The following is a 24048-nucleotide window of genomic DNA, read 5'->3' as shown; positions in this document are numbered from 1 at the left end:
CTAAATGTGTGGATTTGTGGCTTGTCAAAGCATTTTTCCTTGTACAATTCCACACTGTTTCACTAATCTGCACCAAGGTTTGAATAGTTACCTGTTAGAACGCAGCGAAACATCAATGTGGTCATTTTCTTCACAGCAAACATTGCAAACTAAATCACTTCTAGCGAAACCCAATGCCAGCAGATTAGGCACAGTGAGATTAAACGATTTTCCCAGGATCACACATTTCGTAAAAGTGGTGAAATCAGGTTTGGAACCAGGCTGTGATGTAAGCACTTGACTGAATATCTTCCCAGTGGCAGGTCACATGAATATTCTTTATGGTTCAGGCTTCCAAAAATAAAACAAATTATTTTTTCTATCAATGTCTTTAAAAATACACAAATTACATAAGAAACTAACCTGACATTATATACATTGCTATAGAAATAGTTCAAGCGAAAAAAAAAACATGTATAGCTTTATTTTCCCCACCCTGAATGCACAATTGCATTAGCACCCTGCATAGGAATGCGGGCCTAAAAACAATATCATTTGGTTTTAAAAAAGGTATTCACAGTGAAAGAAAATTCAATTTAAGGTAATCGGTTTGAGCCACTTTTTTACACAAGATGCAGCATTATTCTCCCCTTCCATTTATTATCATCCACCAGTTGCACCTTTTAAGGGACAACACTCCTTATCCAGGCACCACTGTGTCTGGGTCATCAAACTCTGATCGGTTTATTTAAATGAGGTTGACAGAAAGCTGAACCTGAGGGTGCTAGGGCAGCAGTGGGAAAGATGTTGTGCTTTCCTGAACTTTTAACTGTCACACAAAAAGTGTGAGCTGTGAAGACTTTGGACAGATGATCCTTCTTCAGAGGAGAAAAGTGAGGGCTTATTTCTGTCTCGAGCTGGCTTTGTGCGAGACACAGCACATGAAATTGGGACAGTCACACTCAGCCCTGTTGCCCGGCCTTGGGTTTCATTTGGGCTTGTTTAGTTGCCAACTTGATATAAGCTGAACACGGAGAACTCACACAAAGGGGGTGTTTTAAAACCGGTACGGCTGCTGCTGGAATCTATTTTTTTTGGCGCCCGGGAATGGGCAATTACCGGTGCATTACGGCCCTGGGGGACCCGGTAATTGCCCATTCCCAGGCACTGGAAAATGTTGCTTCCTATTCTCATTTGAGTCCCATTGAACTCAATGGGAATGGGGAGGTTGGATGCACCGCAACATTCATGAATGGTGCCGGTGCATCCGATATGGCCTGCTTGCGGGTGCCGGTATGCCCACCAGGTCAGACCTGGCAGGCGGAAAGGCACCCGCAAGCATACCTCATAGTTTGCTGGTCCAGTAAGAATGGTACCAGCAAGCTTTCCGGTACCATTGTTACCGGACCGGCAAGCTTATAATGAGGCCGATTTTTTAAAATAGCTAAAGTCATTGCCATGCCTCTTCCAAAGACAATGATACATTGTTTAAAATAGCTAAAGTAATTGGCATTTTGGGAGTTTTGATTTGTTTTGATTTGCAATTAAATGCGGGCTAGTTTATTAAAGCTTTCTGTGTTTAGAGGTGTATAGTCCTTTGTCAGTGTTTTCGTTGGTCTTTCGGCAAAGCAGAGAAGGGTTCAGCAAGAGGAAGGAGCAGAAGATTGCACTGTGCAGTGCATAACCCATAGCTTCTTTAGCGTCACTTCCCCTTTGCCTGAGTGTTGGTAGCGGCTTCCTCTGCCCCACAAGACCGGCGCACACAAGCACTGAAGGACTGGCCACAGTGGCAAGGGAAGCACGGCAGTGAGCAGGGTCGGACTGGGACAAGAAATAGGCCCGGGCACCCAAACAAAAGTGGCCACCCCTCGCCTCAAAAAAGTGGCCTACCCCTCACCTCAAAAAAGTGGCCCACCCCTCGCCTCAAAAAAAGTGCCCCTCAAACTATCATCCGTGAATCGCGTCAATTCACGACTTTACAGAAAATGCTACTTACGGAGGGTTCATGTGTCTGTTGCATGTTATGTTTTCTGTAAACGCTTGAGAAAGTGATAACATTCCTTTTGTTATTTTTTTTTAAAAAACAACATCTTCACATAGCTTAATAATTATTTTGGGGAACCAGATTCAAAGCATGTCTACTCGTTGCCACCAGTAATGAAAATAGAGGCGCATTTAATACGCAGTACAGCTCAATGCTTACATAATAATGGTCGCACCATAAAGCCTTTCTTTTTTTCTAAATACACATCTGCTTTGTGAAAACATTATACGCAGTAGCTGTAGCAAATGATTTTGAAGGTGGAGGGAAATACATACTCCTTAATAAATGTAAGCTTTTCTGTGTGTGTATGTCCAGAACAGTCATCTGGCCGAGAGGTGCACAAACTGGTGGTTGTGGGATTTCCATGCAAATGATGGATATGAAACAGTGAGTGGTATGCGCGCAAGACTCAGTCCTCTATAATAGCTGAAAATTGCTGAGGCAGGTTTCATAGTATGACTGGTGCGTGTGACTGGTGGCTCAGTTCTGGGTGTGATACGGTGAAGTGCGAAAGAGTGGCAATGCACAGAACAGGTGTATTTGTAGAGTGCTAGTCTTGACACACATGTTGTGTTACCCAACTCAATGATATTCACTGCATGGACCCCGGAAGGATGACGTGCCAAAGAGGCCTGCTGAGAATGGACTCTGTGGCCATGGGCTCAAAACAGATCACAGATGTATTCAGTCATTAGGAATAGGATGCCATATTGCACCCCGGTAATTAATTAGTAAGGCCACACAACCGGGCCTGTCAATGATCCTCAATTGAGATTAGCAGCAGCAGCAGGCAGCCACGCAAATCCATCACTTTGGCCCATGCAGAGCTCTGCACTCCACTAGTGTGTTTAACACTGACTTTTGAACCCTTCTCCACCTGCCCCTGCACTCGCCACTATTTTATAGACTCCGACAATTAATCCTGACTTTCCGCAACAACACTAGTGGTTACACTACTTAGACCACACATACAATTTACCACACAGCCATGGCCTTGGGTGCCTCTGCTACTTCAGCTGATTGTAAGCAATGCTTTATCTGCACGCGCCTTAATCGCGCAACCTCAGTCCTCACCTGCAATGGGTTTACTAGAACTGTACAGACAGAGCGCTGGCATAGCAGCTCATTCCCGACATAGAGTACCCCATTTATCTCCCACAACAATCCCAGGCAGTCTCCTTCCCTCCCCTCTGCACAGCCTCAGGAAGAACCCTTCTTCTGTGCCCTCTCCCTGTCTCCCTCCCCTCCAGAGCACTCCAGCTGAGTCATGTTCCCTTTCAACACTTACCCCCTGCGCAAACTCACCCCCATTCCATGCCCCCTTAGCCTAGCAGGTATACTGCACCCAGCCCCCCATTCTCGCCTTTTAGACACATTCCTCAACCTGACGACCTCCCCTCTCACATTTCTATCCCAGAGCCCAGTGGATAACTCTAGTTACTCACTGTCATGTTGTCTAATAAAGCGACCCTTTTTTACGAATAAGCTTATTAAGAATCGCCTTCTCATTGGCCCAAATAGTCAACCACAAATCATGAAATAAAGCAGTGTTATGTATGAAAACTGAAAAGGTTGGATGGAAGCTGAGGAAAACTCCCTTAAAACCAAAACGTGCATTTTTGTTAAACAATCCGAATTGGAAAGGGAAACACAACTCAAGGATGCAACAGTGACACCTATGTGTATGGGTGGAATGCCAACAAGGGTCTGTTGTAGGCCCCCCCCCAAATAAACAGAAGGCGTATATTGAAAGGAACAATTTCGTTTTAACATTAAACGACATGGAGGCCAACATTGCTTTACATGTCCCAGTAGCTTAATATGATGAAGTATACTGTTAGTATACAAATATAACATAGTATACCAAACCTAAGAAAGTATAGCGTTTCGCAGCAAGGTAGAGCATTAGGAATCCAGTAGCATAGCCCAACTATGCAGAAAGAAAGCTGGCCCCGAGCATACACGCATGGCAGAGGCCTCTAAATCCTGTAGCCTGTGTCTTGCAGTGCATTATTATGGACTTCAAATGATATGATTGATTATTTATAACGTGCTTAATACCCACAGGTTTCTAAGCGTGGACCAAACGTGTTGCTCCGTGTCATCTTGCTTCCAACGAGCACGTTGCACCTGAGCTATACTCTCGTGATGGGACAATGTACATTGTATTCAAATCGTTTGCATCCACATCATGCTGAGAACTACTGTGGCGTTGGGAGTCGGGACATGGAGTCGAAAGCCAGAATGAGAACTGAATTGCAGGCTTTATAAAAAAAAGGGTTTGCTGCTGTTCCTAATCGCTGGCATCATGAGATTTACCCACGCTTGATCCTCCCACTGCCCTTCTTATATATGAAGTTCCACCTAATGCCCGTTGGCTGAATTAGGTTACTTCATATACTGTAAAAATCTAGGGGGTCTCACTAAAGAAGGAAAATAGCAGGTGATGGAGCAATGCTCTGCTGAGTGATGCACTCGGTGCTATATTGCCACATGCGATCTGGCAATCATTCCTGCTGATGGTATAGAATTGGCAATAGTAAACAAGGGTGATGATGAAACTACCACCAGCATCACGGCTCTTCTTACCTATATATAATTAATTAGGTATAATGAAGTTGCCTTCCCAGCGCTTGAATAATGCATGCATTTATGCCCAAACTCTCAATATCATTCGGGGTATTAAAATCGGAAGACTAAAAGACTGAGTCAGCCATAATAAGACTAAAATTAAGCCTGTGGCCTGCAGTACATGGATCACTGCAGTGAGTGCATTAGACCACTGAGCTATTTTTCCCAGACATTCACTTGTTTCCCTAAGGTTACACACCAGTAAGTGGGCACTTAGAAACCTTGCATCTGCAAATTCCACTCAGGTCCCTGCAGCTGGCACTCAACCCACATTATGCGAGTAGTCACCGCCACTCTGGCTTGCAGGTCGCACATAGCCTGCTGGAGATCAGATAACTATATGTAACCTGCTATTCACAGGTTTGAATGCTATAATAGCTCAGTAATTGCGTGCCTGCTGCAGAGATTGATGTGCAGTCTTCGGGGGGGGGGGGGGTAAAGGGTTTTGTTTCCGGGCACGATAGTTCAGTTGACTGAGCTGTACCAGGCCAGCTGCAGAGATAAGTGCATAACCACCAGCAAGTGTTCAGCAAGCATTGTGACACACAAGGTCACTATAATGACAAGATGATAAGGTTGCAGAAAATGACAGCTCTGTGGGACTGGGAATCACTTTTTTTAAAAATAATTTCTACCCAAATGCATAGCAGCCCATTATTTTAACGTAAGCCCTACATTGCCTGGCATGGCATACAACATAAACCATAACATGACGTCTATGGTCTGTCCTCCCCCCACCCATGGTGAACCCCTGAATGGGAACTGGCTAACTTTAGACACACACAATACCATTACCGACTACCGAGGGATAAAATGTAGTCACTCTTAGGTGCACACTGTTAATGGGAAACAATGATACGTGCCCTGGCCCTGGTGGATCAATTTTACCTGTGATTTGTCACGACTCACGAGTCACAAGTCTCTATAAAAGTGTATCCACCTCCGATCAACAACTGCTGCAGCCTGCCTGTTGCTGGTGCTGGGCTGGCTCACTTCGGTCTACTCTTCGGGCCGGGGGTGGGTCTGCTGCTGCTGGGCTGGATCCTGGCTGTGGCTGATACAGTGCTGCGGTGTCGTCATCTCGTCAGTCTTGGCACACACACTGCTGGGCTTGCTGCTTCGTCGTGGCCAAACAATAATGCCCAGCCCTCAGGAGGTGGCCCACTATATCCTGAGAGAGAGTCACCACGTGTCCACCGACTCCGCCACTCCAGAATTGTGGCGGCACAGAGTCTGTGTCAGTCCTCCCAGCCCCAGGCACAAGTTGCTTTCAACTTTGCAGGGCAACAAATTCGTTGTTGTTACTTCCTGCAAAGTTGAAAGCAACTTGTTGTGTGAACTTGGGGGCCAGCCCCGCCCCCAGCCCAGCCCTGCAGGCAGGAGAAGACAGAGGGAGCGAGCAGCACAGCCAGCCTCCTGATGCACTAGCCGCTGGTGTTCGTATTAACACATCATCATGGGCACACGGCCACCGGGCCACAGCGTCCCGCTGTGCCGCCACCGGCTTGGCACGGCCGGCCCTCAACAACATATGCATGCAGTATGATGCATCATGCATGCATGCATGCATTTGCAAATCATCAATGCAAGGTAACAACATGTGTGTTGTTGTTACCTTGCTTTGATGAATAATTATGCTCCCTCCAGGTCAGGACAGGACCAGCTCCTCCAGGCTCCAGCCCCTGACAGGCCCCCCAGGGAGAGTGTCAGTTTCTTTTCCAGCGCCTGAGGCGAGCTGCTTGTGCCGTGCCCAGGCCGCCACAGCACCCGCACTGAGAGCATCTCGTGAGTGAAACACATCAACATTTTTTTTTTTTTTAAAAGTTCCAGCTTGGGCTGCGCGGCCCGCAGCAGACACACTAGTCTCAAATAACAATTTAATTTTTTAAAAAAAGGTCACACTTGGGCCGCGCGGCCCGCAGCAGACTCACTAGTCTGCAAATATGTTTTAATAAAACAGAAAAAAAACGGGCCCCCAGATCCTCAAAGGTCATCGGACAGTGGCCGATCGACCGATACCGCCAGTCCGTCTCTGGCAGTGAGGATGACTATGGCATGGGGTACCGGCGGCGCTCTGGAGGGCAGTGGTGGTGGAGGATTGTCTGCTTTCCTGGTCCGGGAGGCTGCCTGTGCTGTGCCAAAGAGGCAATGCACAGCATGACGTATCCCCCGGCGCTCATGCCATCCTGCCAGTCACCAGCCGAGGCAGCTAGCCTCCAAGTTATTGATGGCACCTCAGGAGCCCTGCTGATGCAAGCCACAGGTCTGAGCGGTAAATGCAGGGCCAAGGGGATGGGGCGCCTAACCTGTGAGGGTCGTTACCTAAAATACTGTTGCCAGTGCCTGAGGGACTCGGTTAACTGCAATGACTGCTCCTTCTCTCGATGGTAAAGCAGCAAAGCTTCAATCCCTGTCCCTCCTCCTCTGTGACTCTTGGACTTCCGTGGTGTTAAGTTTCCCTCTGACATCTTGGGGGACAGTGACAGCTCCGCCTACCCAGCGGCACGCGTGCTCGGAAACTGGCAAGGAAGAAATATGTGGGAGTAGATTTACTTGTATGGATTATATAATGCCCCAGAGTTCCTTCAGGTTACAGGAAACATGTAAAGGATTGTGGTGATAATATAATTATTATTTACGTTATGTAAAAAATAGACTTCAAGTTTCACGGCTGAAGTCAACAAGCACAGGATTCGGGAACACACTGTTTTCTGAAATACGCGGTTAAGTGATGTATTACAAGTGTTTCTATTTACAAACTCCCTGGTGTTGGTTTGTTGACCCTGCAGCATGGGTCGGAATTGCTAGGCGCCATTTGCTCTCTCCCAAACCCTGTGTCTTTGTTTTCTGATTCACCGTATCATAGCAATATAACTAACTTTTCGTTCTGCAAACGACCCTAGTGCATAGCAGCAGTCCAGCCGAAAAATATCATTTCGCATTTCACATTTCAAAAAGAATTCATCAGTGTGGGCTGGATTCCGTACTACAGATTCACAGTTTCCCCATACTTGTGTAGCGTGGTTGAGTGACTGCGTTCCAGTGGTGCTTCATCCACACAAAACATGAGTAAATATAAAAATAAATCCAAGATGTTGCATTAGTTTGCCAGCTGCAGTATGCGAGAGCCAGGGGAGGGATACAATACTTAATTTTAATATACCTTTCCTTGGAGGGAGCTGTGCGAGTAGGAGGGAAGCTTCCTTTCAGAGTCTGTTTGATTTCTCTCCCTGATGCTTTGTAACCTCTGACCTAGGGGTCGCAAAACCAGCCGCACTGTACCAAGAAGGGTGTCAGGGGTAGCACCTGCTATCCCTGGCACCCTTAAAGGACGCCCATTAATTTTTGTTGTTCCCTCCTTTACCTTTCTCTTCCTTAGTGAAGGGTCCCAGTAACCCACACATCTGCATAGGCTCGGTTACAGCACGTGTTTGACTGGCATACACCCTAAACCATATAAAACAGGGTTGACTATCCATTACCCCATTAGCATGTTCTTTTCGGTAACACAGTGATCTCGTTTTACCACCAGATCAAGGCATTCAGCACAAGTAGTTGGTGCCTTTGCCACCGGTGGCCGGACATCCTTTAATTCAGCTCTCAACACACAACAAGCATTGGCAAAGCCAACAGTTTCGGCTTTGCACCTGCTACCATCAGCGTCCAGTTAATACCACTATGGCAGTGCCTGGTTTTTCAATAGTTTTGTGGTATGCAGTAGACAGGAAGCAAGTAGGAGTCTACAAGTATGTATTCAATGTGAGTTTCTTATTTAAGTTCATTATAACAAGTAAACATTAAGTGCATAGAGAGATGGAGACACTGGTTCCCAGCACCCAGGTAGCCATCTCTAAGTGGCACACACCCATGAAACTCTGGGTGAAGATCATGCTATCAGAGACCTGATCAACACGTGGCATCACACCCTCCCAGCACAGACATATCAGGGGGCATACAGGGGAGAAGAGGGACACTATTCCACAAGTTCCAATCTGGCACAGTGCACACCCTGAACACTTTGCATAAGTGAACTGATTTCTCCCAATCGTGGACCAATACTGCTTTGGTGAAGTTATGGGCAGTGCTGTTTTATGTTCCAGAGAGACACATAATCAATAGGTGTTGTTTAGAGTACAGAAAGGGTAACATGCCAAATGGTGAGGGACCCAAAGGTTTTAGTTGTTTGTTTATTTACCCATCCTTTGACTGGGCATGCTAACCCCTATTGCCATTCTAACCCAGTTCCTACTTTTCTGCGCACGAAACACTTCCATGTGCGAAGTCTTTGAGCTCAATTTAATCCAGCCTTACCATCAAACTTTGTGATCAGAGTGCCTGCCAGTGTTTTTTCAAAGCAGCCATGTGAGAGTTAATGGCTTAATTTGGAGTTGTAAACCCGCACTTGGTGTAATAAAACCAGGTCTGCTTCATCCACTCTATTTATGAGCACTGTGTATCCTCCTCGTGAGTCTTGTTACAAACATTGCCAAACGCCAATAGTTTTGGCTAGTGTAGAAGTATTAGGCATTTGGCAGGTTACAAAAGCTCACACTATTGACATTGTCAATGCTTGTTTATCTATTGCAGCTGTGACTGCATATAGGTGGGCAGCTAGGGCAAGCACCTGCCCAACTTACATCACAAAAATGCTCCCCTTTTAATCCTCTGCCTCTTGCTTCCTTTTTCTCCCATACAACATTCTTTTTGCCTTCCTCTCTTTATTCTTTCCTGCTATTCTTCTACACTATGTTGTCCCCTGCTCTTGTTTCATTCCCTTAATCCTCCTTCCTCTTTCTTTCTTTCTCCATTTCTATCAATGTTTCTATGTTATAAAGATCACACGCTTATCCTCATTTTGCGGCTATTCGCATACTCACCTGCCTTCCTTCACTCAATGGGTCCCTCCCTCATTTACCCACGTCACCCCTTTTGCCTTCACATTTCTGCCCCTTCACTCCCCATTCTTCACTCATTTGCTTCCCTTGCTCCCTTTCTCCTGCCCTCCCTCCCTTGACTGTTTAAGCCTCCATTATTCCCCATTCTCCTTACACACCTGAACCCCCTGCTCCATATTTCCCCTCCCTTTAATCCTCTTTACCCTACATTTCGCCTCACTCTTCTGCTTCATTAACTATTGCCCCATTCTACTGCCCTCGTTCATTCTCTGTACCCATTCACTCTTTTATCTTCATCTGGCTCTATTCAATCACCTTATCTCATGCCTTCCCTCACTCCCAATCTCTCCCTCACGCTTCTGCCTTCCTTCATTCTCCACTCTCCTGTCCTCTCAGTGTTCATTTACCTGCTTCTTCTTTGCTTTTCTCCCTCACTATCCTGTCCTTATTTCCACTCCATTTCCATTCTCTGCCCAGTAGCAGGGCCATGTGGAGCTCGAGGAGACATGAAGGTGGTGGGTTAGAGTTAAGGGGGTATTTCAAGTGCAACAAGCAGTACGCAGAAAAAAGGTAACCCCTCATATGTTTGAGATTGAAAGGTAAACTCGTTTAAGTCTGTGATGTTCGATGACATTTCAAGCGTGTGGGATTAAGAACACCGGGGACATGCACAAAATGGTTCTGCATGCTGTAGGAATTAGCCTGTGATATCACCTGCTGTAATGTCCCTTCCCATTGCCCATTGCTTTGAACCCTATCATTTCCAACATTAGCTTCAGGCTTGATCATTCAATATTACCACCATTGACAGCAAAACCTGACGAGGAGGCCCAGTGGTCTCCAGCTAGAGTCAGATGCCGAAACACAAAAAACGAAAAAAGGGCAACTCTGCCCACTCTAGAAAACGCCTCCATGACCCGCCCAGCTGGGGCCTCCTGTCATTTTTGCCCACTGAGCCCTTTGCCTCAAATCCGCCACAGGTTAAATTCTGCCCTGTGTTGGGAAGGGGACCCGATCTTCCCACACCCCTAAGCGCTTCAGGATAAGGCAAATACTGTGAGACATAATGTAAGAGACCAGTGGGGTGCCTTCAAAGGCTTCTATACAATCAAATTGGTGCATGCTTTATAGATGTAGTGCACATACGGGCATATCAGCTATCTTAGATATTAGCAGTCATATTGGAATACAAGGCTTACACGCAGTGCAGCAGTCAGCATCCCAGGTCTAGGCCGCGAACATGAGCAAAGGAATAGGGTGTATCCCGGGCACTGATGAGAAAGGCCAAAGCTACAGAGATCCATAAACCCTTCAGTGTCTAAAGAGTTGCCAGTCGTCACGCTCTGGGAAGAATGAGCCCTGCAAGGCCACAGAAGGAGGGCCGAACATCTTTGTGCGATACAATCCGACGAGAAGGAGGGCACGGGCCTCTGACCTCCACCAGTCCCAATTCTAAGTTATAGCACCTGAATTCCCTAGCCTCAGGACCTCTGAATTCCAAGGTAGCAGCCAGCCCCAGACCACTGATCATAGAACTGTAAGACCACTGAGCCATCAGAAAGCATGGCTTTCCTGCCTTCACTTCTGGGTCACGTGATTTGTGCTCCGAGGTGTAGGGAGGGATGAAATTATAGCCCATAATGAGGGTGGAAGACCCTGGAGAGGTGCCAACCTGTCTGTGAGCGAGTAAAGTGTTAGTTAGTATGTTTTTTTAAAATTTTTATTTTTATTTGTCTGTGGTTCAAAAAAGAACCTCTACAATACACATATCATCAATATATAGACAATTCCAAAGGTTAAAAATGTTTTCTTAAACTCATACATATTATATAAAACAATCCTATCATTCAATACACATAAAACAATTAATAGATAATTTAAAATTATCTATTCATTTTTAATCAGCCTGTCTGACCAGGAATAAGCGCAATATCACTGCTGAAGCCTTAATACCTTTAGTCCACCCATCCCTCAATGCACTTCCAGCCACTGCCGACATCAACCTACTGGTCAACACCTACAATGTTTCCATGACCAATGCCATTGATACCATTGCCCCATTGAAATTGCGCAAAGCAAAACCGCGAGCCTACTTGAACTCATGGTACACCCCTCAACTCAAAGTGCTAAGAAAGAAGAAAGCCAAGTTAGAAGCACTTTGGAAAGCGGTACCCTCTGTGGAAAACAAAACCAATCTTACAAATATCTCCTCCCTATATAAAAATAAGATTATTGGTACAAAAAATAAGCCTACAATGTCAGGATAAATCAGGCAGGGTCCTGCACCAGAGAACTTTTCAACCTCCTGAAAGAATTAGAAAACCCTAATCCACCCACAGACGCATGCATTAAAGACAAACCCTGGTGCACTACCATCCAGAATGCTCTTGCCAATAAAATCACAGGACTCCAATCTAAAATTGAATGTAAACGACAGCAACTAACCAGCAGCAAATCTACCAGCCCCATTGCACCACCACCCATTGACACCAACCCAGGCTTTACTTTCAAAAGGGTCACTCCACTAGAAGTACAAAAAATTATAGCCTCACTAAAACCTTCTAACTGCAAAGGGGACAGTTGCCCTGCCCAGATTATAAAAGGTGCAGCCAGAGATCTTTCCCCCTTCATCACTAAACTAATAAACCTTTCCTTCATCTCCAATTCAGTCCCCAGCAACTTAAGACAATCGTGGTTCTCCCCTTGCTAAAAAAACAATCACTAGACCCAACTATTCCCACTAACTACAGACCCATCACTACGGTCCCATTCCTGTTACAAATCCTTGACAGAGTTGCCTACCTCCAAATTCAGGACCACCTTGAGACAAACCAACTGCTAGGAATACGTCAATCTGGCTTTAGACCTCAACATGGAACAGAAACGGCCCTTGTTGATCTTAAAAGTCAGATTGATGAAATCAAAGACAAAGGCAGCGCCGCCATCCTACTCCTCTTAGACCTATCAGCAGCCTCCGACCTGGCCGATCATAAAATCCTGTGCAACCACTTATCTTCCGCTGCTCATTTCTCCTCCTCTGCTGTCACATGGATACAATCCTTCCTGGCCAACAGAACCATGAGGGTTTTCTCACCAGTAGCGGCAGCTGACCCCAATCCCATCACATGTGGGGTTCCACAAGGCTCATGTGTCTCGGCCACTTTGTACAATATATTTACAAAGCCACTCTTTGACAAATTGGATCATCTGGGTGTCACCTATACAAACTATGCGGCTGACCCCCATATACTCCTTACCGTATCAGGTAATTACAATACGGATGTCACCCAGACTAATGACATCTTTATACCATCATTCAAGCATGGATGACCACACACGGCCTCTGTTTGAATGATGAGAAAATGGAACTTCCCCTTGTCGGCTCTCCCAACATCCTCTCGAAACACAGCCCTAACTACAACAGCATCATCATCGATGGCAATACTATACCCATCGTCAAAAGTGTAAAAACCCTTGGCTTTTATCTTGATGCTAACACTAACCTTTCCAAACAACTCAAAATGACTGCCTCAGCCACAGCCTACACCGGCAAGCTGATCAGGGCCTGAAGACCCTTCTTGTCCTCTGATAGCTGCCTTACGTTGGCCAAGGCTCTCATACAGTCCAATCTGGACTACTTTAATAGCCTATACCTAGGCGCAAACCAATCCATCATTAACAAATTACAGGTACTCCAAAATAACATGCTGCAAGCAGCTTTAAACATCCCAAGGCGTGACCACATCTCCACCATCAGAAACTCTTGTAAGTGGCTCTCCATAAAACACAAAATCGACCTAAAAACTATTTGTCTGACATACAAAGCCCTAAACCACCTTGCCCCTCCTTATCTCACCAACACATGCACCTTGAAATCTGCTGCCAGAACCACTAGATCTTCCAACACATTGGCCCTCATTACAACACCAGCGCTAAAGCATGGCGCTATTAGCACCATGGTTGGTGCCGGTGTTGTAACAAGTCCGCCATGGTGAAATGGGGAAATACCGCCCTATTCAAGGTTGGCGGGGCGGTATTTCCCCATTTCACTATGGCCCTTCCCCATTCCCATTTTTGCCCCATAGGGTTCAATGGGAACGGGGAAGGCGGCAATTACGGTTCCGCAAATTGCGGTACCGTAATTGCCTGCGAGGTCCCTTTGCGGGTCCCTACTTTAACGGCTGGTCTAGACCAGCCGTTCAGGTCGGGTCCCGCAAAGGAACCTCGTAGTAAGGCGCTAAGTGGTTAACGGCGCCGCAGCCTTTTACAGCGCCGTTAACCACTTAGTGCCTGGGTCGTAATGAGGCCCATAATGCCTTAAGTGCCCAGATTCTCCCTAAAAAGAGCTGGAGGCTCCAGTTTCACGGTCCTCGCTTCCCAACTCTGGAATACTCTACCATTTAACATTAAATCCATCGAGTCCTTTCAGGCATTTGGGAAACAGGCCATCAGTTGGTTACTAAACAGAACCTAGTACTCACCCCATCTGCCCTCTCTGTTCGATGCTATCACCTTGTGTTCTTGCCCTTAACTGTGTTTTGCTTTTCCAACTACAAAAATTGTACAACGTATAACCGTATACTCTTATTATGTACTTTGTAACCTTGTACTGAAGCGCCCTTGTACCTCTGGGTCTGGAGCGCTATACTAAATAAATAAACAAACAAAAAAGCTCAAACAGAAACAAATCTAACAATACGTACAGTACCTAATTACACTTCTTAGTTTATCAATTAATTTACAATGCATGGTATTTTCCAATTCATTGTCAATGTGCTTCAAGAACCAACCTAAGGCAAAAATCAGTGGCCTATGATTTTCATTCATCATTCTAGCCCACAGGGCTTCAAGACAGTCTTCAAAATAAATGTTGGCAAATTTCATTAACAAATTAGTTCAATGCGTTTTAAAGTAAGGACAGAATAACACTAGATGTTTCAGTGTTTCCATAGGTTCTTCACAGACTCGAAAACCACATTTCAAGTTAACTGCTTCGCCTTTTTCCTTATTCCAATATCCAGACCTTTCCCTTGTATAAAATTGGTTAAATTTGAACCTCATATAGTAGTTCTAAGTGAGGTTACATGGAAAGGACTCCAGAGAGCTGTGTCGCAGAGTTCTTTTTTTTGTGAATTTAGAGTATTCAGTATATGATTTGTACTTTTTTATATCTTCCAGGGTCTGACACCAGTCATGTTCGAATAGTTTTTTTTTTGCGTAACCAGGACTTAAATACAAGTCATCAGATGTTAAATTGACCTCCAGTAATAATGCTTGCATTTCTCGTTGATAGAGATTAAGAGAGTGTTCAGAAATAAATTATTTCGCAAATCTTGGTATAGGGAGTTAGTGGGAGGGTTAATCATTTTTACATAATTCGACAATTGTCTCCATATCCTTCTTGTAGAGTGAGCAATCATACCAAACTCATGTCTGATTATGCTATTTGGAAGTGCAGCTGGGAAATGCATAGCTGATTTCAATATCCGTCCTTGCAGTGAGTCTGAGGTTTTGTTCATATTAAGTATACATAAATCCAAGCAATATAAGAGCACGCTTTCCACCTTTAAATTAAAAAAGTCAATTACTGGGACCAGTGAATATTTACAGTATTTCACATAGATTATTTTAAGCTGTGAGAGAAGAGGTCTAACTCTTAGATTTAACTGCTCAGCCCATAACTTAATTGAGTTCTTATCAGCGAGATAGTATCCAAGATAGATGGTATTAGTAATCAATGGAATAGTTGTATTAAGAATTTGCCATTGGTATTGTTTTTTCTTATTATTTAAACCAAAAGTCATAATCGCCGTTTTAGGCGGATTTGGACTCAAGTTATGAACTCTTGCAAATTTATCAAATAGATTAAGTTTTGTTTGGAGTACAGCTGGAGTAGGGTCGAAAATAATGATATCGTCGGTGTAAGCCAGGCATTGAAGACAGAGTGAGCCAAGTTTGGTTGAGAAAAGATTCGCTTCCGCCCATGATTGATCCATCTCTGCAATATAAAGGTTAAAAAGGATAGCGGCTAGATTGCAGCCCTGCTTAAGACCGAGAAATGTTTGTATTGGATCAGTGGTACCACCTTCACCAGTAATCCTTATTCTTTACGCTGTGTCCGTATTCAGTTGAACAAACCAATAAATCAATAACAGGCGAATACCCAGTTTCACCAATTTGGACCACAGGATATTTCGGATAACGGAATTGAAAGCTGCGGATATGTCAATCAGAGCTATGTAAACTAGACAAGAATTTTTACAATTTGCATCAAATAATATATGTGAAATAATAATACCATTCAAAATGGTACTCATAACTTTTCTAAAGCCGGTTTGGAATTTAGAATATATACTATGTTTTTTGACATGCTGTTCTAAATCATAAAGAAGCAAAATGGCAACGATTTTGACTTCTGTATCTATTAATGAAATGGGCCGATAGTTCTCTGGTAAGGTTGCATCGCCCTTTTTGTAAATGGGAATGATGTTGGAGGTTGCCCAGGACTGTGGGATATACCTAGTATGAATTATTGAGTCAAATTCTGATTTAAAAATATGTGCCCAAAAAGTGGGGTCAGTCTTATAGACAAAGGGCGGGAGCCCATCAGGCACAGCAGATTTAGAAAATGTGAATTTACTAATTGCCCATTTTATGTAATCTAGAGACCATTCGAGCCGTCCCAGCTGTTTATAGTACGTAGGAAAGAATGTTTGAGTTACGAATCTATCTGGGAGTTTGAATTTGGCTGAGATGTATTCACAACAAATCTTTGCAGGAATGAGATTAAGAGATGGAGCTTTATTTTTAGCATTTGCCTCTTTTATAGTCTGCCAAATGAGCCTTGTATCGTGTTTACATATGGCTTTGATCAAAGCATAGTTTACTTTATTATAGTTCAATATACGCACAGCCCTCAACTTATTTTTTTATTTCAATAATACCTTTTTGTGCAGTATGTGATAGTTAGGAGTGCAAAGTATATTGGGCCTCATTACGACCCTGGCGTTAACCAATGGCGCTATTAGCGCCATGGTTAACGTCGGTAACTTACCGAATCCGCCATGGTGAAATGCGGAATTACCACCCCATTCCAAGGTTGGCGGGGCGGTAATTCCCCATTTACCATTGGCCCTTCCCCATTCCCATTTTTGCCCCATAGGGCTCAATGGGAATGGGGAAGGCAGTAATTACGGTACCGCAAATTGCGGTACCGTAATTACCTTCAAGGTCCCTTTGCGGGTCCTTACCTTAACGGCTGGTACAGACCAGCCGTTAAGGTTAGAAGCCGCAAAGGGACCTCGTAGTAAGGCGTTAAGGGGTTAACGGCTCCGCAACCTTTTACGGCGCCATTAACCCCTTAACACCTGGGTCGTAATGAGGCCCATTGTATTTCAGATTCCTCAATTCCTTATTTTTTTGTCTTTTTAGGATTTTACATGCTGGATCAAAGTGGTTGGGGTGGTTAAGGGCGATTACAGAATATTTTGCTGGAAAGTGTAGTAGGGCCTTATTGATCTTGCTTGAGCAAATAACTTCCTTTCAGCAAGTGTCGTATGATGGTATATTCTGTTATTTATAATGTTGGTAGATACATGTGATGCAAATTGTTTGCATAAACCCGGATTCCATCGAAGAGATATAGAGTCACCATGTACCTCATCAAAGGACAGTACATGGGCAACGTCTAAGGGTGAGTTAGTATGAGCTATCGGGTGTACACACAGACGTGATTACACCCATTGTGAGGGATAACAATGAGGGGTAGGATGTGTTGGGGAGTGTGGTGTGTATGAGTGAAGGAGGAGTGCGGCAAGGCCACATGGCGAGATTTAGTTTTAATTGTTATTTTTGGGATAATTTAAGAGGATTATACAGAGGAAAAACAGGAGTATGGGATCCTTTCCGAGTGAGGGAAGATGATGGCACCATTTGTTTTGTGACAAGGAGGAAAAAGTAGGAGCTCCATATTATTAGTGGGCTCTGTGGAAGTAGTGGTTGTTGTTTTAGCTTGTTATTTTAGTGTATTACAATTTGTTGTGCAAAAGACGGAGGGCAGAGGTGGGCCGGCATTGATAGCTTGTTTTGGAGTGTGTATGGTAACAGTGTGTGTGGGTATGAGTGGAAAAGGGGGGGCGGGTGTGCTGATAGGGGGCAACTGGGAGGCAGGGACGGTCGACCCGTAGCGACTTTTGTGATAAAGGTGTGTGCAGCACAAATTGTAAAGATGGAAGGGGGGACTCCATTGGAGTACATGTAAAGCACATTACCATTGTACAGAGACAAAATGGAGAAGTATCACAAACAATGGATGGTAGAGACACAAGGGTGGATGCCCCTCTCCTGGCCAGAGCAGGGCTCCCACAATAGAGGGATATTAGATCACGTGAGCACATTCCTAGCTGCTAAATATAAGGGTGAACAACTTCAAAAGAGAAAGGAGATACTAGATCTGTGGAAGATGATAGAGGATGTGGAGGTCCCTGATGGAGGGGTGACTTAAACTTCTGAGGGAGCTGCCCTAGATGCAATGTTCGGGAAAAACAGGAGAAAAAATCTGCGCTCTCACATACAACGCTTTACCCACTCACCACTAGCTCCGCTACAGGGTATACAAACCCGACATATGTGCCCACCCTGGCTACTGCTCCACCTCCCTGCAGACCAACACTGAGTGCCATCGCTGCCCAGGACAGTAAGGTTCAGAAGGAGTTAGAAGAGGTATTGGAGGCTATGCGGGTAGAATTGCCTTAATTGATGGCGACAGAGGAAGGGGGAGCAAAGAAGGGGAATGGGTTAGATGAATGGAGTGCAGGAGAGATTTTGTTTAGGCTAGACAGTATTTCAATAAAAGATGTGCACATTGAGAAGGAGGGGGGTGATGGGTGAGCAGGGAGTATGGGATAAATGACAGTGAGCTCGGACTGGGATGCAGACCGAGAGTTAAGGGAAGACGAATGGGATACCGTGGATGAGATTGAGGACGATGAAAAGGATGTGCAGCAAGCGCCGGAGGTCACGCCATGGGTGGAAAGTATGTGGCGACAACGGTTAAGCAATAGGTTTGGCTGCGTGGCAGTAGCAAGGAAAATTGGAAGTGTTGGATGTAAAAAAGGGAGCAGTACAGGCACCCAGATGCCGTTGTTCAGACCTTCCAGGATTTTGCGGCATGAAATGGCAAATTTTGTGGCATGAAATGGCAAATTTTGCGGCACACACCTTTATTGCAGCATTTTTGCGGGACATTTTGTATTAACTGGAGGGTGTAAGATTGCCACATTGCAGGAAATAGGCAGAGTACAAGGCTACAAGAGAGCCAGGGTATCATTATGTATCTTTTGTATTAATTTAATAGGAAGAGTCCCAGGTGTCTCTGGCTTGGCAGAACAGTGTTTGATTTGGCTACATTTCTGGTTTAATGTTCATGCCTATTAAATAGTATTCACTAAATTGATCATTATCAATTGTAATGCTGAAAATATTCCCCTTCTGTGTTCTCTAATCCCCCAAACACCCACACACCTCTCACACCAACACACATCTCACCAACTCTCCATCACAACTTGCATTCCTTAACCTCTCACTCTGTCATACAAATACTCACGTGCTATGTCACACTGTCAAGTCACAATTTGCACTGCCCAGCCCCTGCCACACTTTTGTGCTGCTTCTGCATTTTGCATCCTTTCACCCATTTTATTGCACTCTTCCCTCATCCTTTTTCCCATTCTGCAGCTCTCTGCCTCTTTCTGGCCAACCGCTTCCTCTCTGCTTTCTGGCTCACTGACCACCCGCTCCCTCTACTTTCTGTACCTCTGCTCGCTCTCAGATTTCTGGCCCAATGCATCACTGCTTCCTCTGCTCTCTTGTGCAGCGCTTCCTCCTCTGACCCACTGATCTCCCTCTCCTTTCTTGCCTATCACTTCACATCTCACCCATCACTCTCCCTCTCTCTCATTGTGTAACCATTTTTTTTATTTTTTTTAAACGTAGATTTTGACCCAGTTCCTGAAATAATGGGGCATTTAAAAAAAGAACGTAGGATGTGCTATTTTTAGACAACCCATTTTTGGAAATGAGCAGATCACCTTATTCTCAAAGGTGACCGGCGCATTTCCACAGGCTTGAGCTGTGCGCAAATTGCGCGCTGGCCAGCTGCCTTGAATGGTGTTCTGGGTTGTTTGACCGAAGTGTAATTATTTGCGGCGGAACTAACCGTAGTCACTTTCGCTGCAAATTGATTTGCACTTCAGCCAAACAACCCAAAATGTACCTTTCACCACCACCTCACCCCCTCCCCTACTTAACTGCTTGGTCGCTGCCGCTTCCCCTGCAACCCTGCAGTGCCAGATCCGTCCCTCTAACGTGGGTCGGATCCGACTCCGCAGGGTCCCTTTTTTGTTATTTTCTTTTTTTTCTGTCCCCGCCTCCAATTTTGAGGAAAAAGGGGAAAACACTTCTGCAACCACCCTAGACCAAAAATACTGAACATGGGGAGCGGGTGACAGCCCCACAACACATGTTCAGTATTTATAAAAATCGATCGAATAGTACTGGACGAAATAGGTCAAATTGTAACATTCGATAGATTTTTGTCATCAAAATGGGCAGTACTTTGAATAGAATCGCTCTCCCGACAGTGTTCTGCAAGCTCCCAGCGCCTTTCACAGGGACAGGCCCTCCAGGTGCCTGCCGCTGTAAAATGCGACCCAAAAAATGCATTTTTATCCTGTTTGAGGAACAGAAATGCAAGCGACACAGCAGTGGTTCATACCTTAAAAGAAATGCATGACAGGGTCAGGAAAGACCCTGTCATGCAGTGGCAGCCCCACATCCCATGCGCGTAGGGTTGTCTACAATTTCTGCACATTTAAAAGTGCATCTTGCTTGGAAATGAGGGATGCGCTTTTAGATTTACAGAAACACCACTTTATTTGATCAAGGAGGTGAAAAAGGCCATCTGAATGGGCGTGCATATAAAATGTGCACATTCATGTGTCCCTTGTGGATTGGGTTGCACTTTTTTGGGGTGCAAGTGATGAGATGTGTTAGCGCATTTCATTTCTTGTGTAAAAAAAAGTTGAGAACCTGGCACCCTGAGTATTATTTTTTTTAAAACAATAATTTTTGCAGATCACTTTAAAAAAAAAAAACTTTTTTTTAAAAGATGCTGTTTTTGCACAAAACAGCCTTTTTTGCGGCATTTTGCGCAAAACGGCCGTTTTCGCAGCATTTTGCGGGATCGCAAAATCGCTACAAGCTGGAGGGTCTGGTTGTTGCATAAAGGCTTTGGTAGGGCACACTATCTGCACTGGGTGCAAATGAATAAAAATAATCTGATTAAGCTGCTCCCGCCCTTTAATGCCAGAGCCAGAAAATAGACTGATGACTTTGAAAAGCAGACAGTAGGTATTCTCTTGTCGGTGGGGGTTATGCAAAGCCTGCTTGTTGCGTTTGTGGGGGACCAAGCTGGAGAAGTGATGGCCAGAGCAGGAAATCTGGGAGTTAAATTAGACGATGACACACATGATGGCGCCCCCTTTAACAATATCAGGACGCAGGTGCGAGCGTACCCCAACATGCCAGACCTGCATTCTGTCATTCAGTATACCCTGGGGAATGATGAACATTCATGCAATACATTATTAAGTTTCAGGAGATGTGGCGTGTGGAGACGGGGACAAGTGGGATTGGTCAGTTCCTCTTTTTTATTTTGTCATCAAAAGGAGTTCACTCAAGGAAGTGCAGAAGGAGCTCGACAAAACAGTGGGCATTGAAGCAAAAGGGTGGACTGAGATTCAAGCTAATATAATACACCATTGTAAGTGAATAAAGAAGTGAGAAAAGGAAATGGCTCAATGACTGCAGGCTGAGGAAGGGAAAATAGAATGGAAAAAGATAGCTAAAATAGCAGTTGAAGGTATGGTATTACCAAATGCATCAAATGCGCAAACGGAGGTGGCAGAGCAGACCTTTCTATAAGGGATTGGGTTGGGAGTGGGTCTCTACAGTCAGGTGGACAACTCATGCCCACCCCTAGTGCAAGTAATCTTCAACAGTTATTAGAAACACGGTACATCATTGGCTCTCAAACTATAAGGCCCTTTGTTATATGGACCTCTGCAATTGGTTGGCATGCTCGTGCCCTTCTGGAACATTCAGCTCACTAGCAGCACGTAAGCTCATACCCTAGATGTCAGGGGGTGGACTGGACTGTACCTCCCCACCCAATTAGCCCAACATCTCTCATCACCCATGCCTTCTGCCATGAAGGTTGTCTTTGAACTTGGCCTTGCATTTTATTCTCGTCTCTGGGAATATAAGGGAGTGTGAGCACACACTTATCATAGTTCAAGAACTGCGTGCCCAACTCTATTTTCATCCTGGGCTCACATTTCAGAGGACAGCTCGGGGCAACGCACCCGCCTTTGTAAACAAGACGACACGGAGCAACACAGGTCCAATCCCCAGGTCCGCGCTTAGAAACCTCTGGGTATTAAGTGCGTTATAAATAACCAACTACAATTACAATTACAATTACATGAGAAAAGACTGCAAGTCAGCCCATTTTGCGGCATTTAATTGTCTTGAATTAATAAAACTTGACACTTATGGTGTTCTTTCTTTGCACCTTAACAAGGAAGGATTCAGCTTCTCACGTTCTCTGCCTTCAAGAATAGATAAACAGTCTTGGCTGATTTCAGACTTGACACCAGGCCAAACAGCCCTTCTCGATCCTTCCATGCTCCCAGCTAATTCCCTGCTGCGACACAGCTTTCAGCCCTTCTTTTCATGGTTTGAGCGTACTAAATGTGTGACCCTGATGTCCACCTTCTATATAATGGTGGCTCTGCCTGCAGTCTATTCACTACGTATAGCCAGTTTCTAAGATTACTTGATCTACTTACGTTGCTTCATCTGTACAGTTATTGAACGATTGCATTTTCTAGAGTGCTCTTCATATGTGCAATCTTCATTTCACAAATTACGGTTTACTCGATGCCTTACTTCGTGATCAGTTTCTATAAGGTCCATACATTCTCTTCCTCAGCCAGTCTTCTCGGTGCGTCATGCTCGTTTCTTGTGACATCACCAACTTCTCTTTCTTTCTTTTTCATATTCCTTCGGGGATCTCCTTGAAGAGATTGTAATTTCTTTGGGAATACATCTGATAACCCTATCTTAGTGGATACCTTTTCTCGAAGATTCGACGCAGATTAGTCACAACTGCTGGTGTCAAATATGGCACCATTTCAGGCTGTCAGCATGCAGGTAGTAAGGAGGGGATTTCCTGCAGGGGCAGTTAGCTAATCCTGTACACTAGCCTACCATGCACTTTTACATATAATGTTGCAAAGTATTATCACACTGCCACATTTTTTGCTATGACGAGGGCTTCACACCACGTGAATAGAAGTAGCTCTGGGTGTGTCTTACAGACAAAAGACAGTCAATGAGGGAAGAACATGCACATATTCTATAAATAGATATAATCCCCTAATCCAATCCCACCCCTCAATAGGTTTTTGCAGTTTGCCACATAGGATGACATCATATATGACGCATCTAGCATTATACAAGCCACGACTGATCGAAAAGACATTGTGATCCTGCATGAGTTGATTTGATGAGTGTTTATTTGCCCGGCTTTACTTCTTGAGATGGAAGCAATATTTTACCATCTCCTTTGAGTCTGTCCAGTTATTTGGTCTGAGATATTTTCTTGGTAATTCCATCTAACTTACAGATGCTTTAAGGTGATAGAGCACAGTATCCTTTATCAACAGGGGTAGAGGAGGGTATACAAGACACTATCGTCACCTTACTAAATCAGGGGATAATTGTACCATCTACCTCCCCAAGCAACACTGCTATATAGCCAATAAAAAAGGCAAAAGGGGGAGCTGGAGAATGATTCACGATTTGCGCCCTCTTCATGACATTGTACAGGCAGAATTTCCAGTGGTCCTGAACACTGCGACAATACTTTGTAACGTCCACTTACTGTGGTTGATCTTAAGAATGTCTTCTTTTCTGTTCCCTTGCAGCCCAATTCACAATACCTCACTGCGTTTATGCATGGGCGTATGCGCTTTGAACACACAAGACTGCCTCAAAGGTACTGTGAGTCCCCCACCATTTTTAACAGGATACTGCTCGCTGATCTCTGTGTACGCCATTCCACAGCCCACAACAGTGAATGAAATGCAAACATTATTGGGGCTGTGCAATTACTGTAAGGCATGGATACTTGACTATGCGGCATACATGAGGCTCCTTTTACAGGGCCTCAGGGAAGCCTAAAAGGACAACAACAAAATAGTGTGGATAGAGGACATGCTCACCAATTTCAATTACCTCAAGGTTGTAATTTCCTGACGCACCAGTTCTAGCAAACCCAAACTACATGCAACAATTTTATTTATTCTCCCACTCCAACGGGCAACTGATGGCTGCAGTGATGACACAGAAGAGAACCATGGGCCACAAGCCATTGGC

Source organism: Ambystoma mexicanum, chromosome 6q (assembly GCF_040938575.1).
Source record: "Ambystoma mexicanum isolate Mex_15411 chromosome 6q, UKY_AmexF1_1, whole genome shotgun sequence".
NCBI classification, from domain to species: Eukaryota; Metazoa; Chordata; class Amphibia; order Caudata; family Ambystomatidae; genus Ambystoma; species Ambystoma mexicanum.
Note: the sequence above shows the minus strand (reverse complement) of the source record.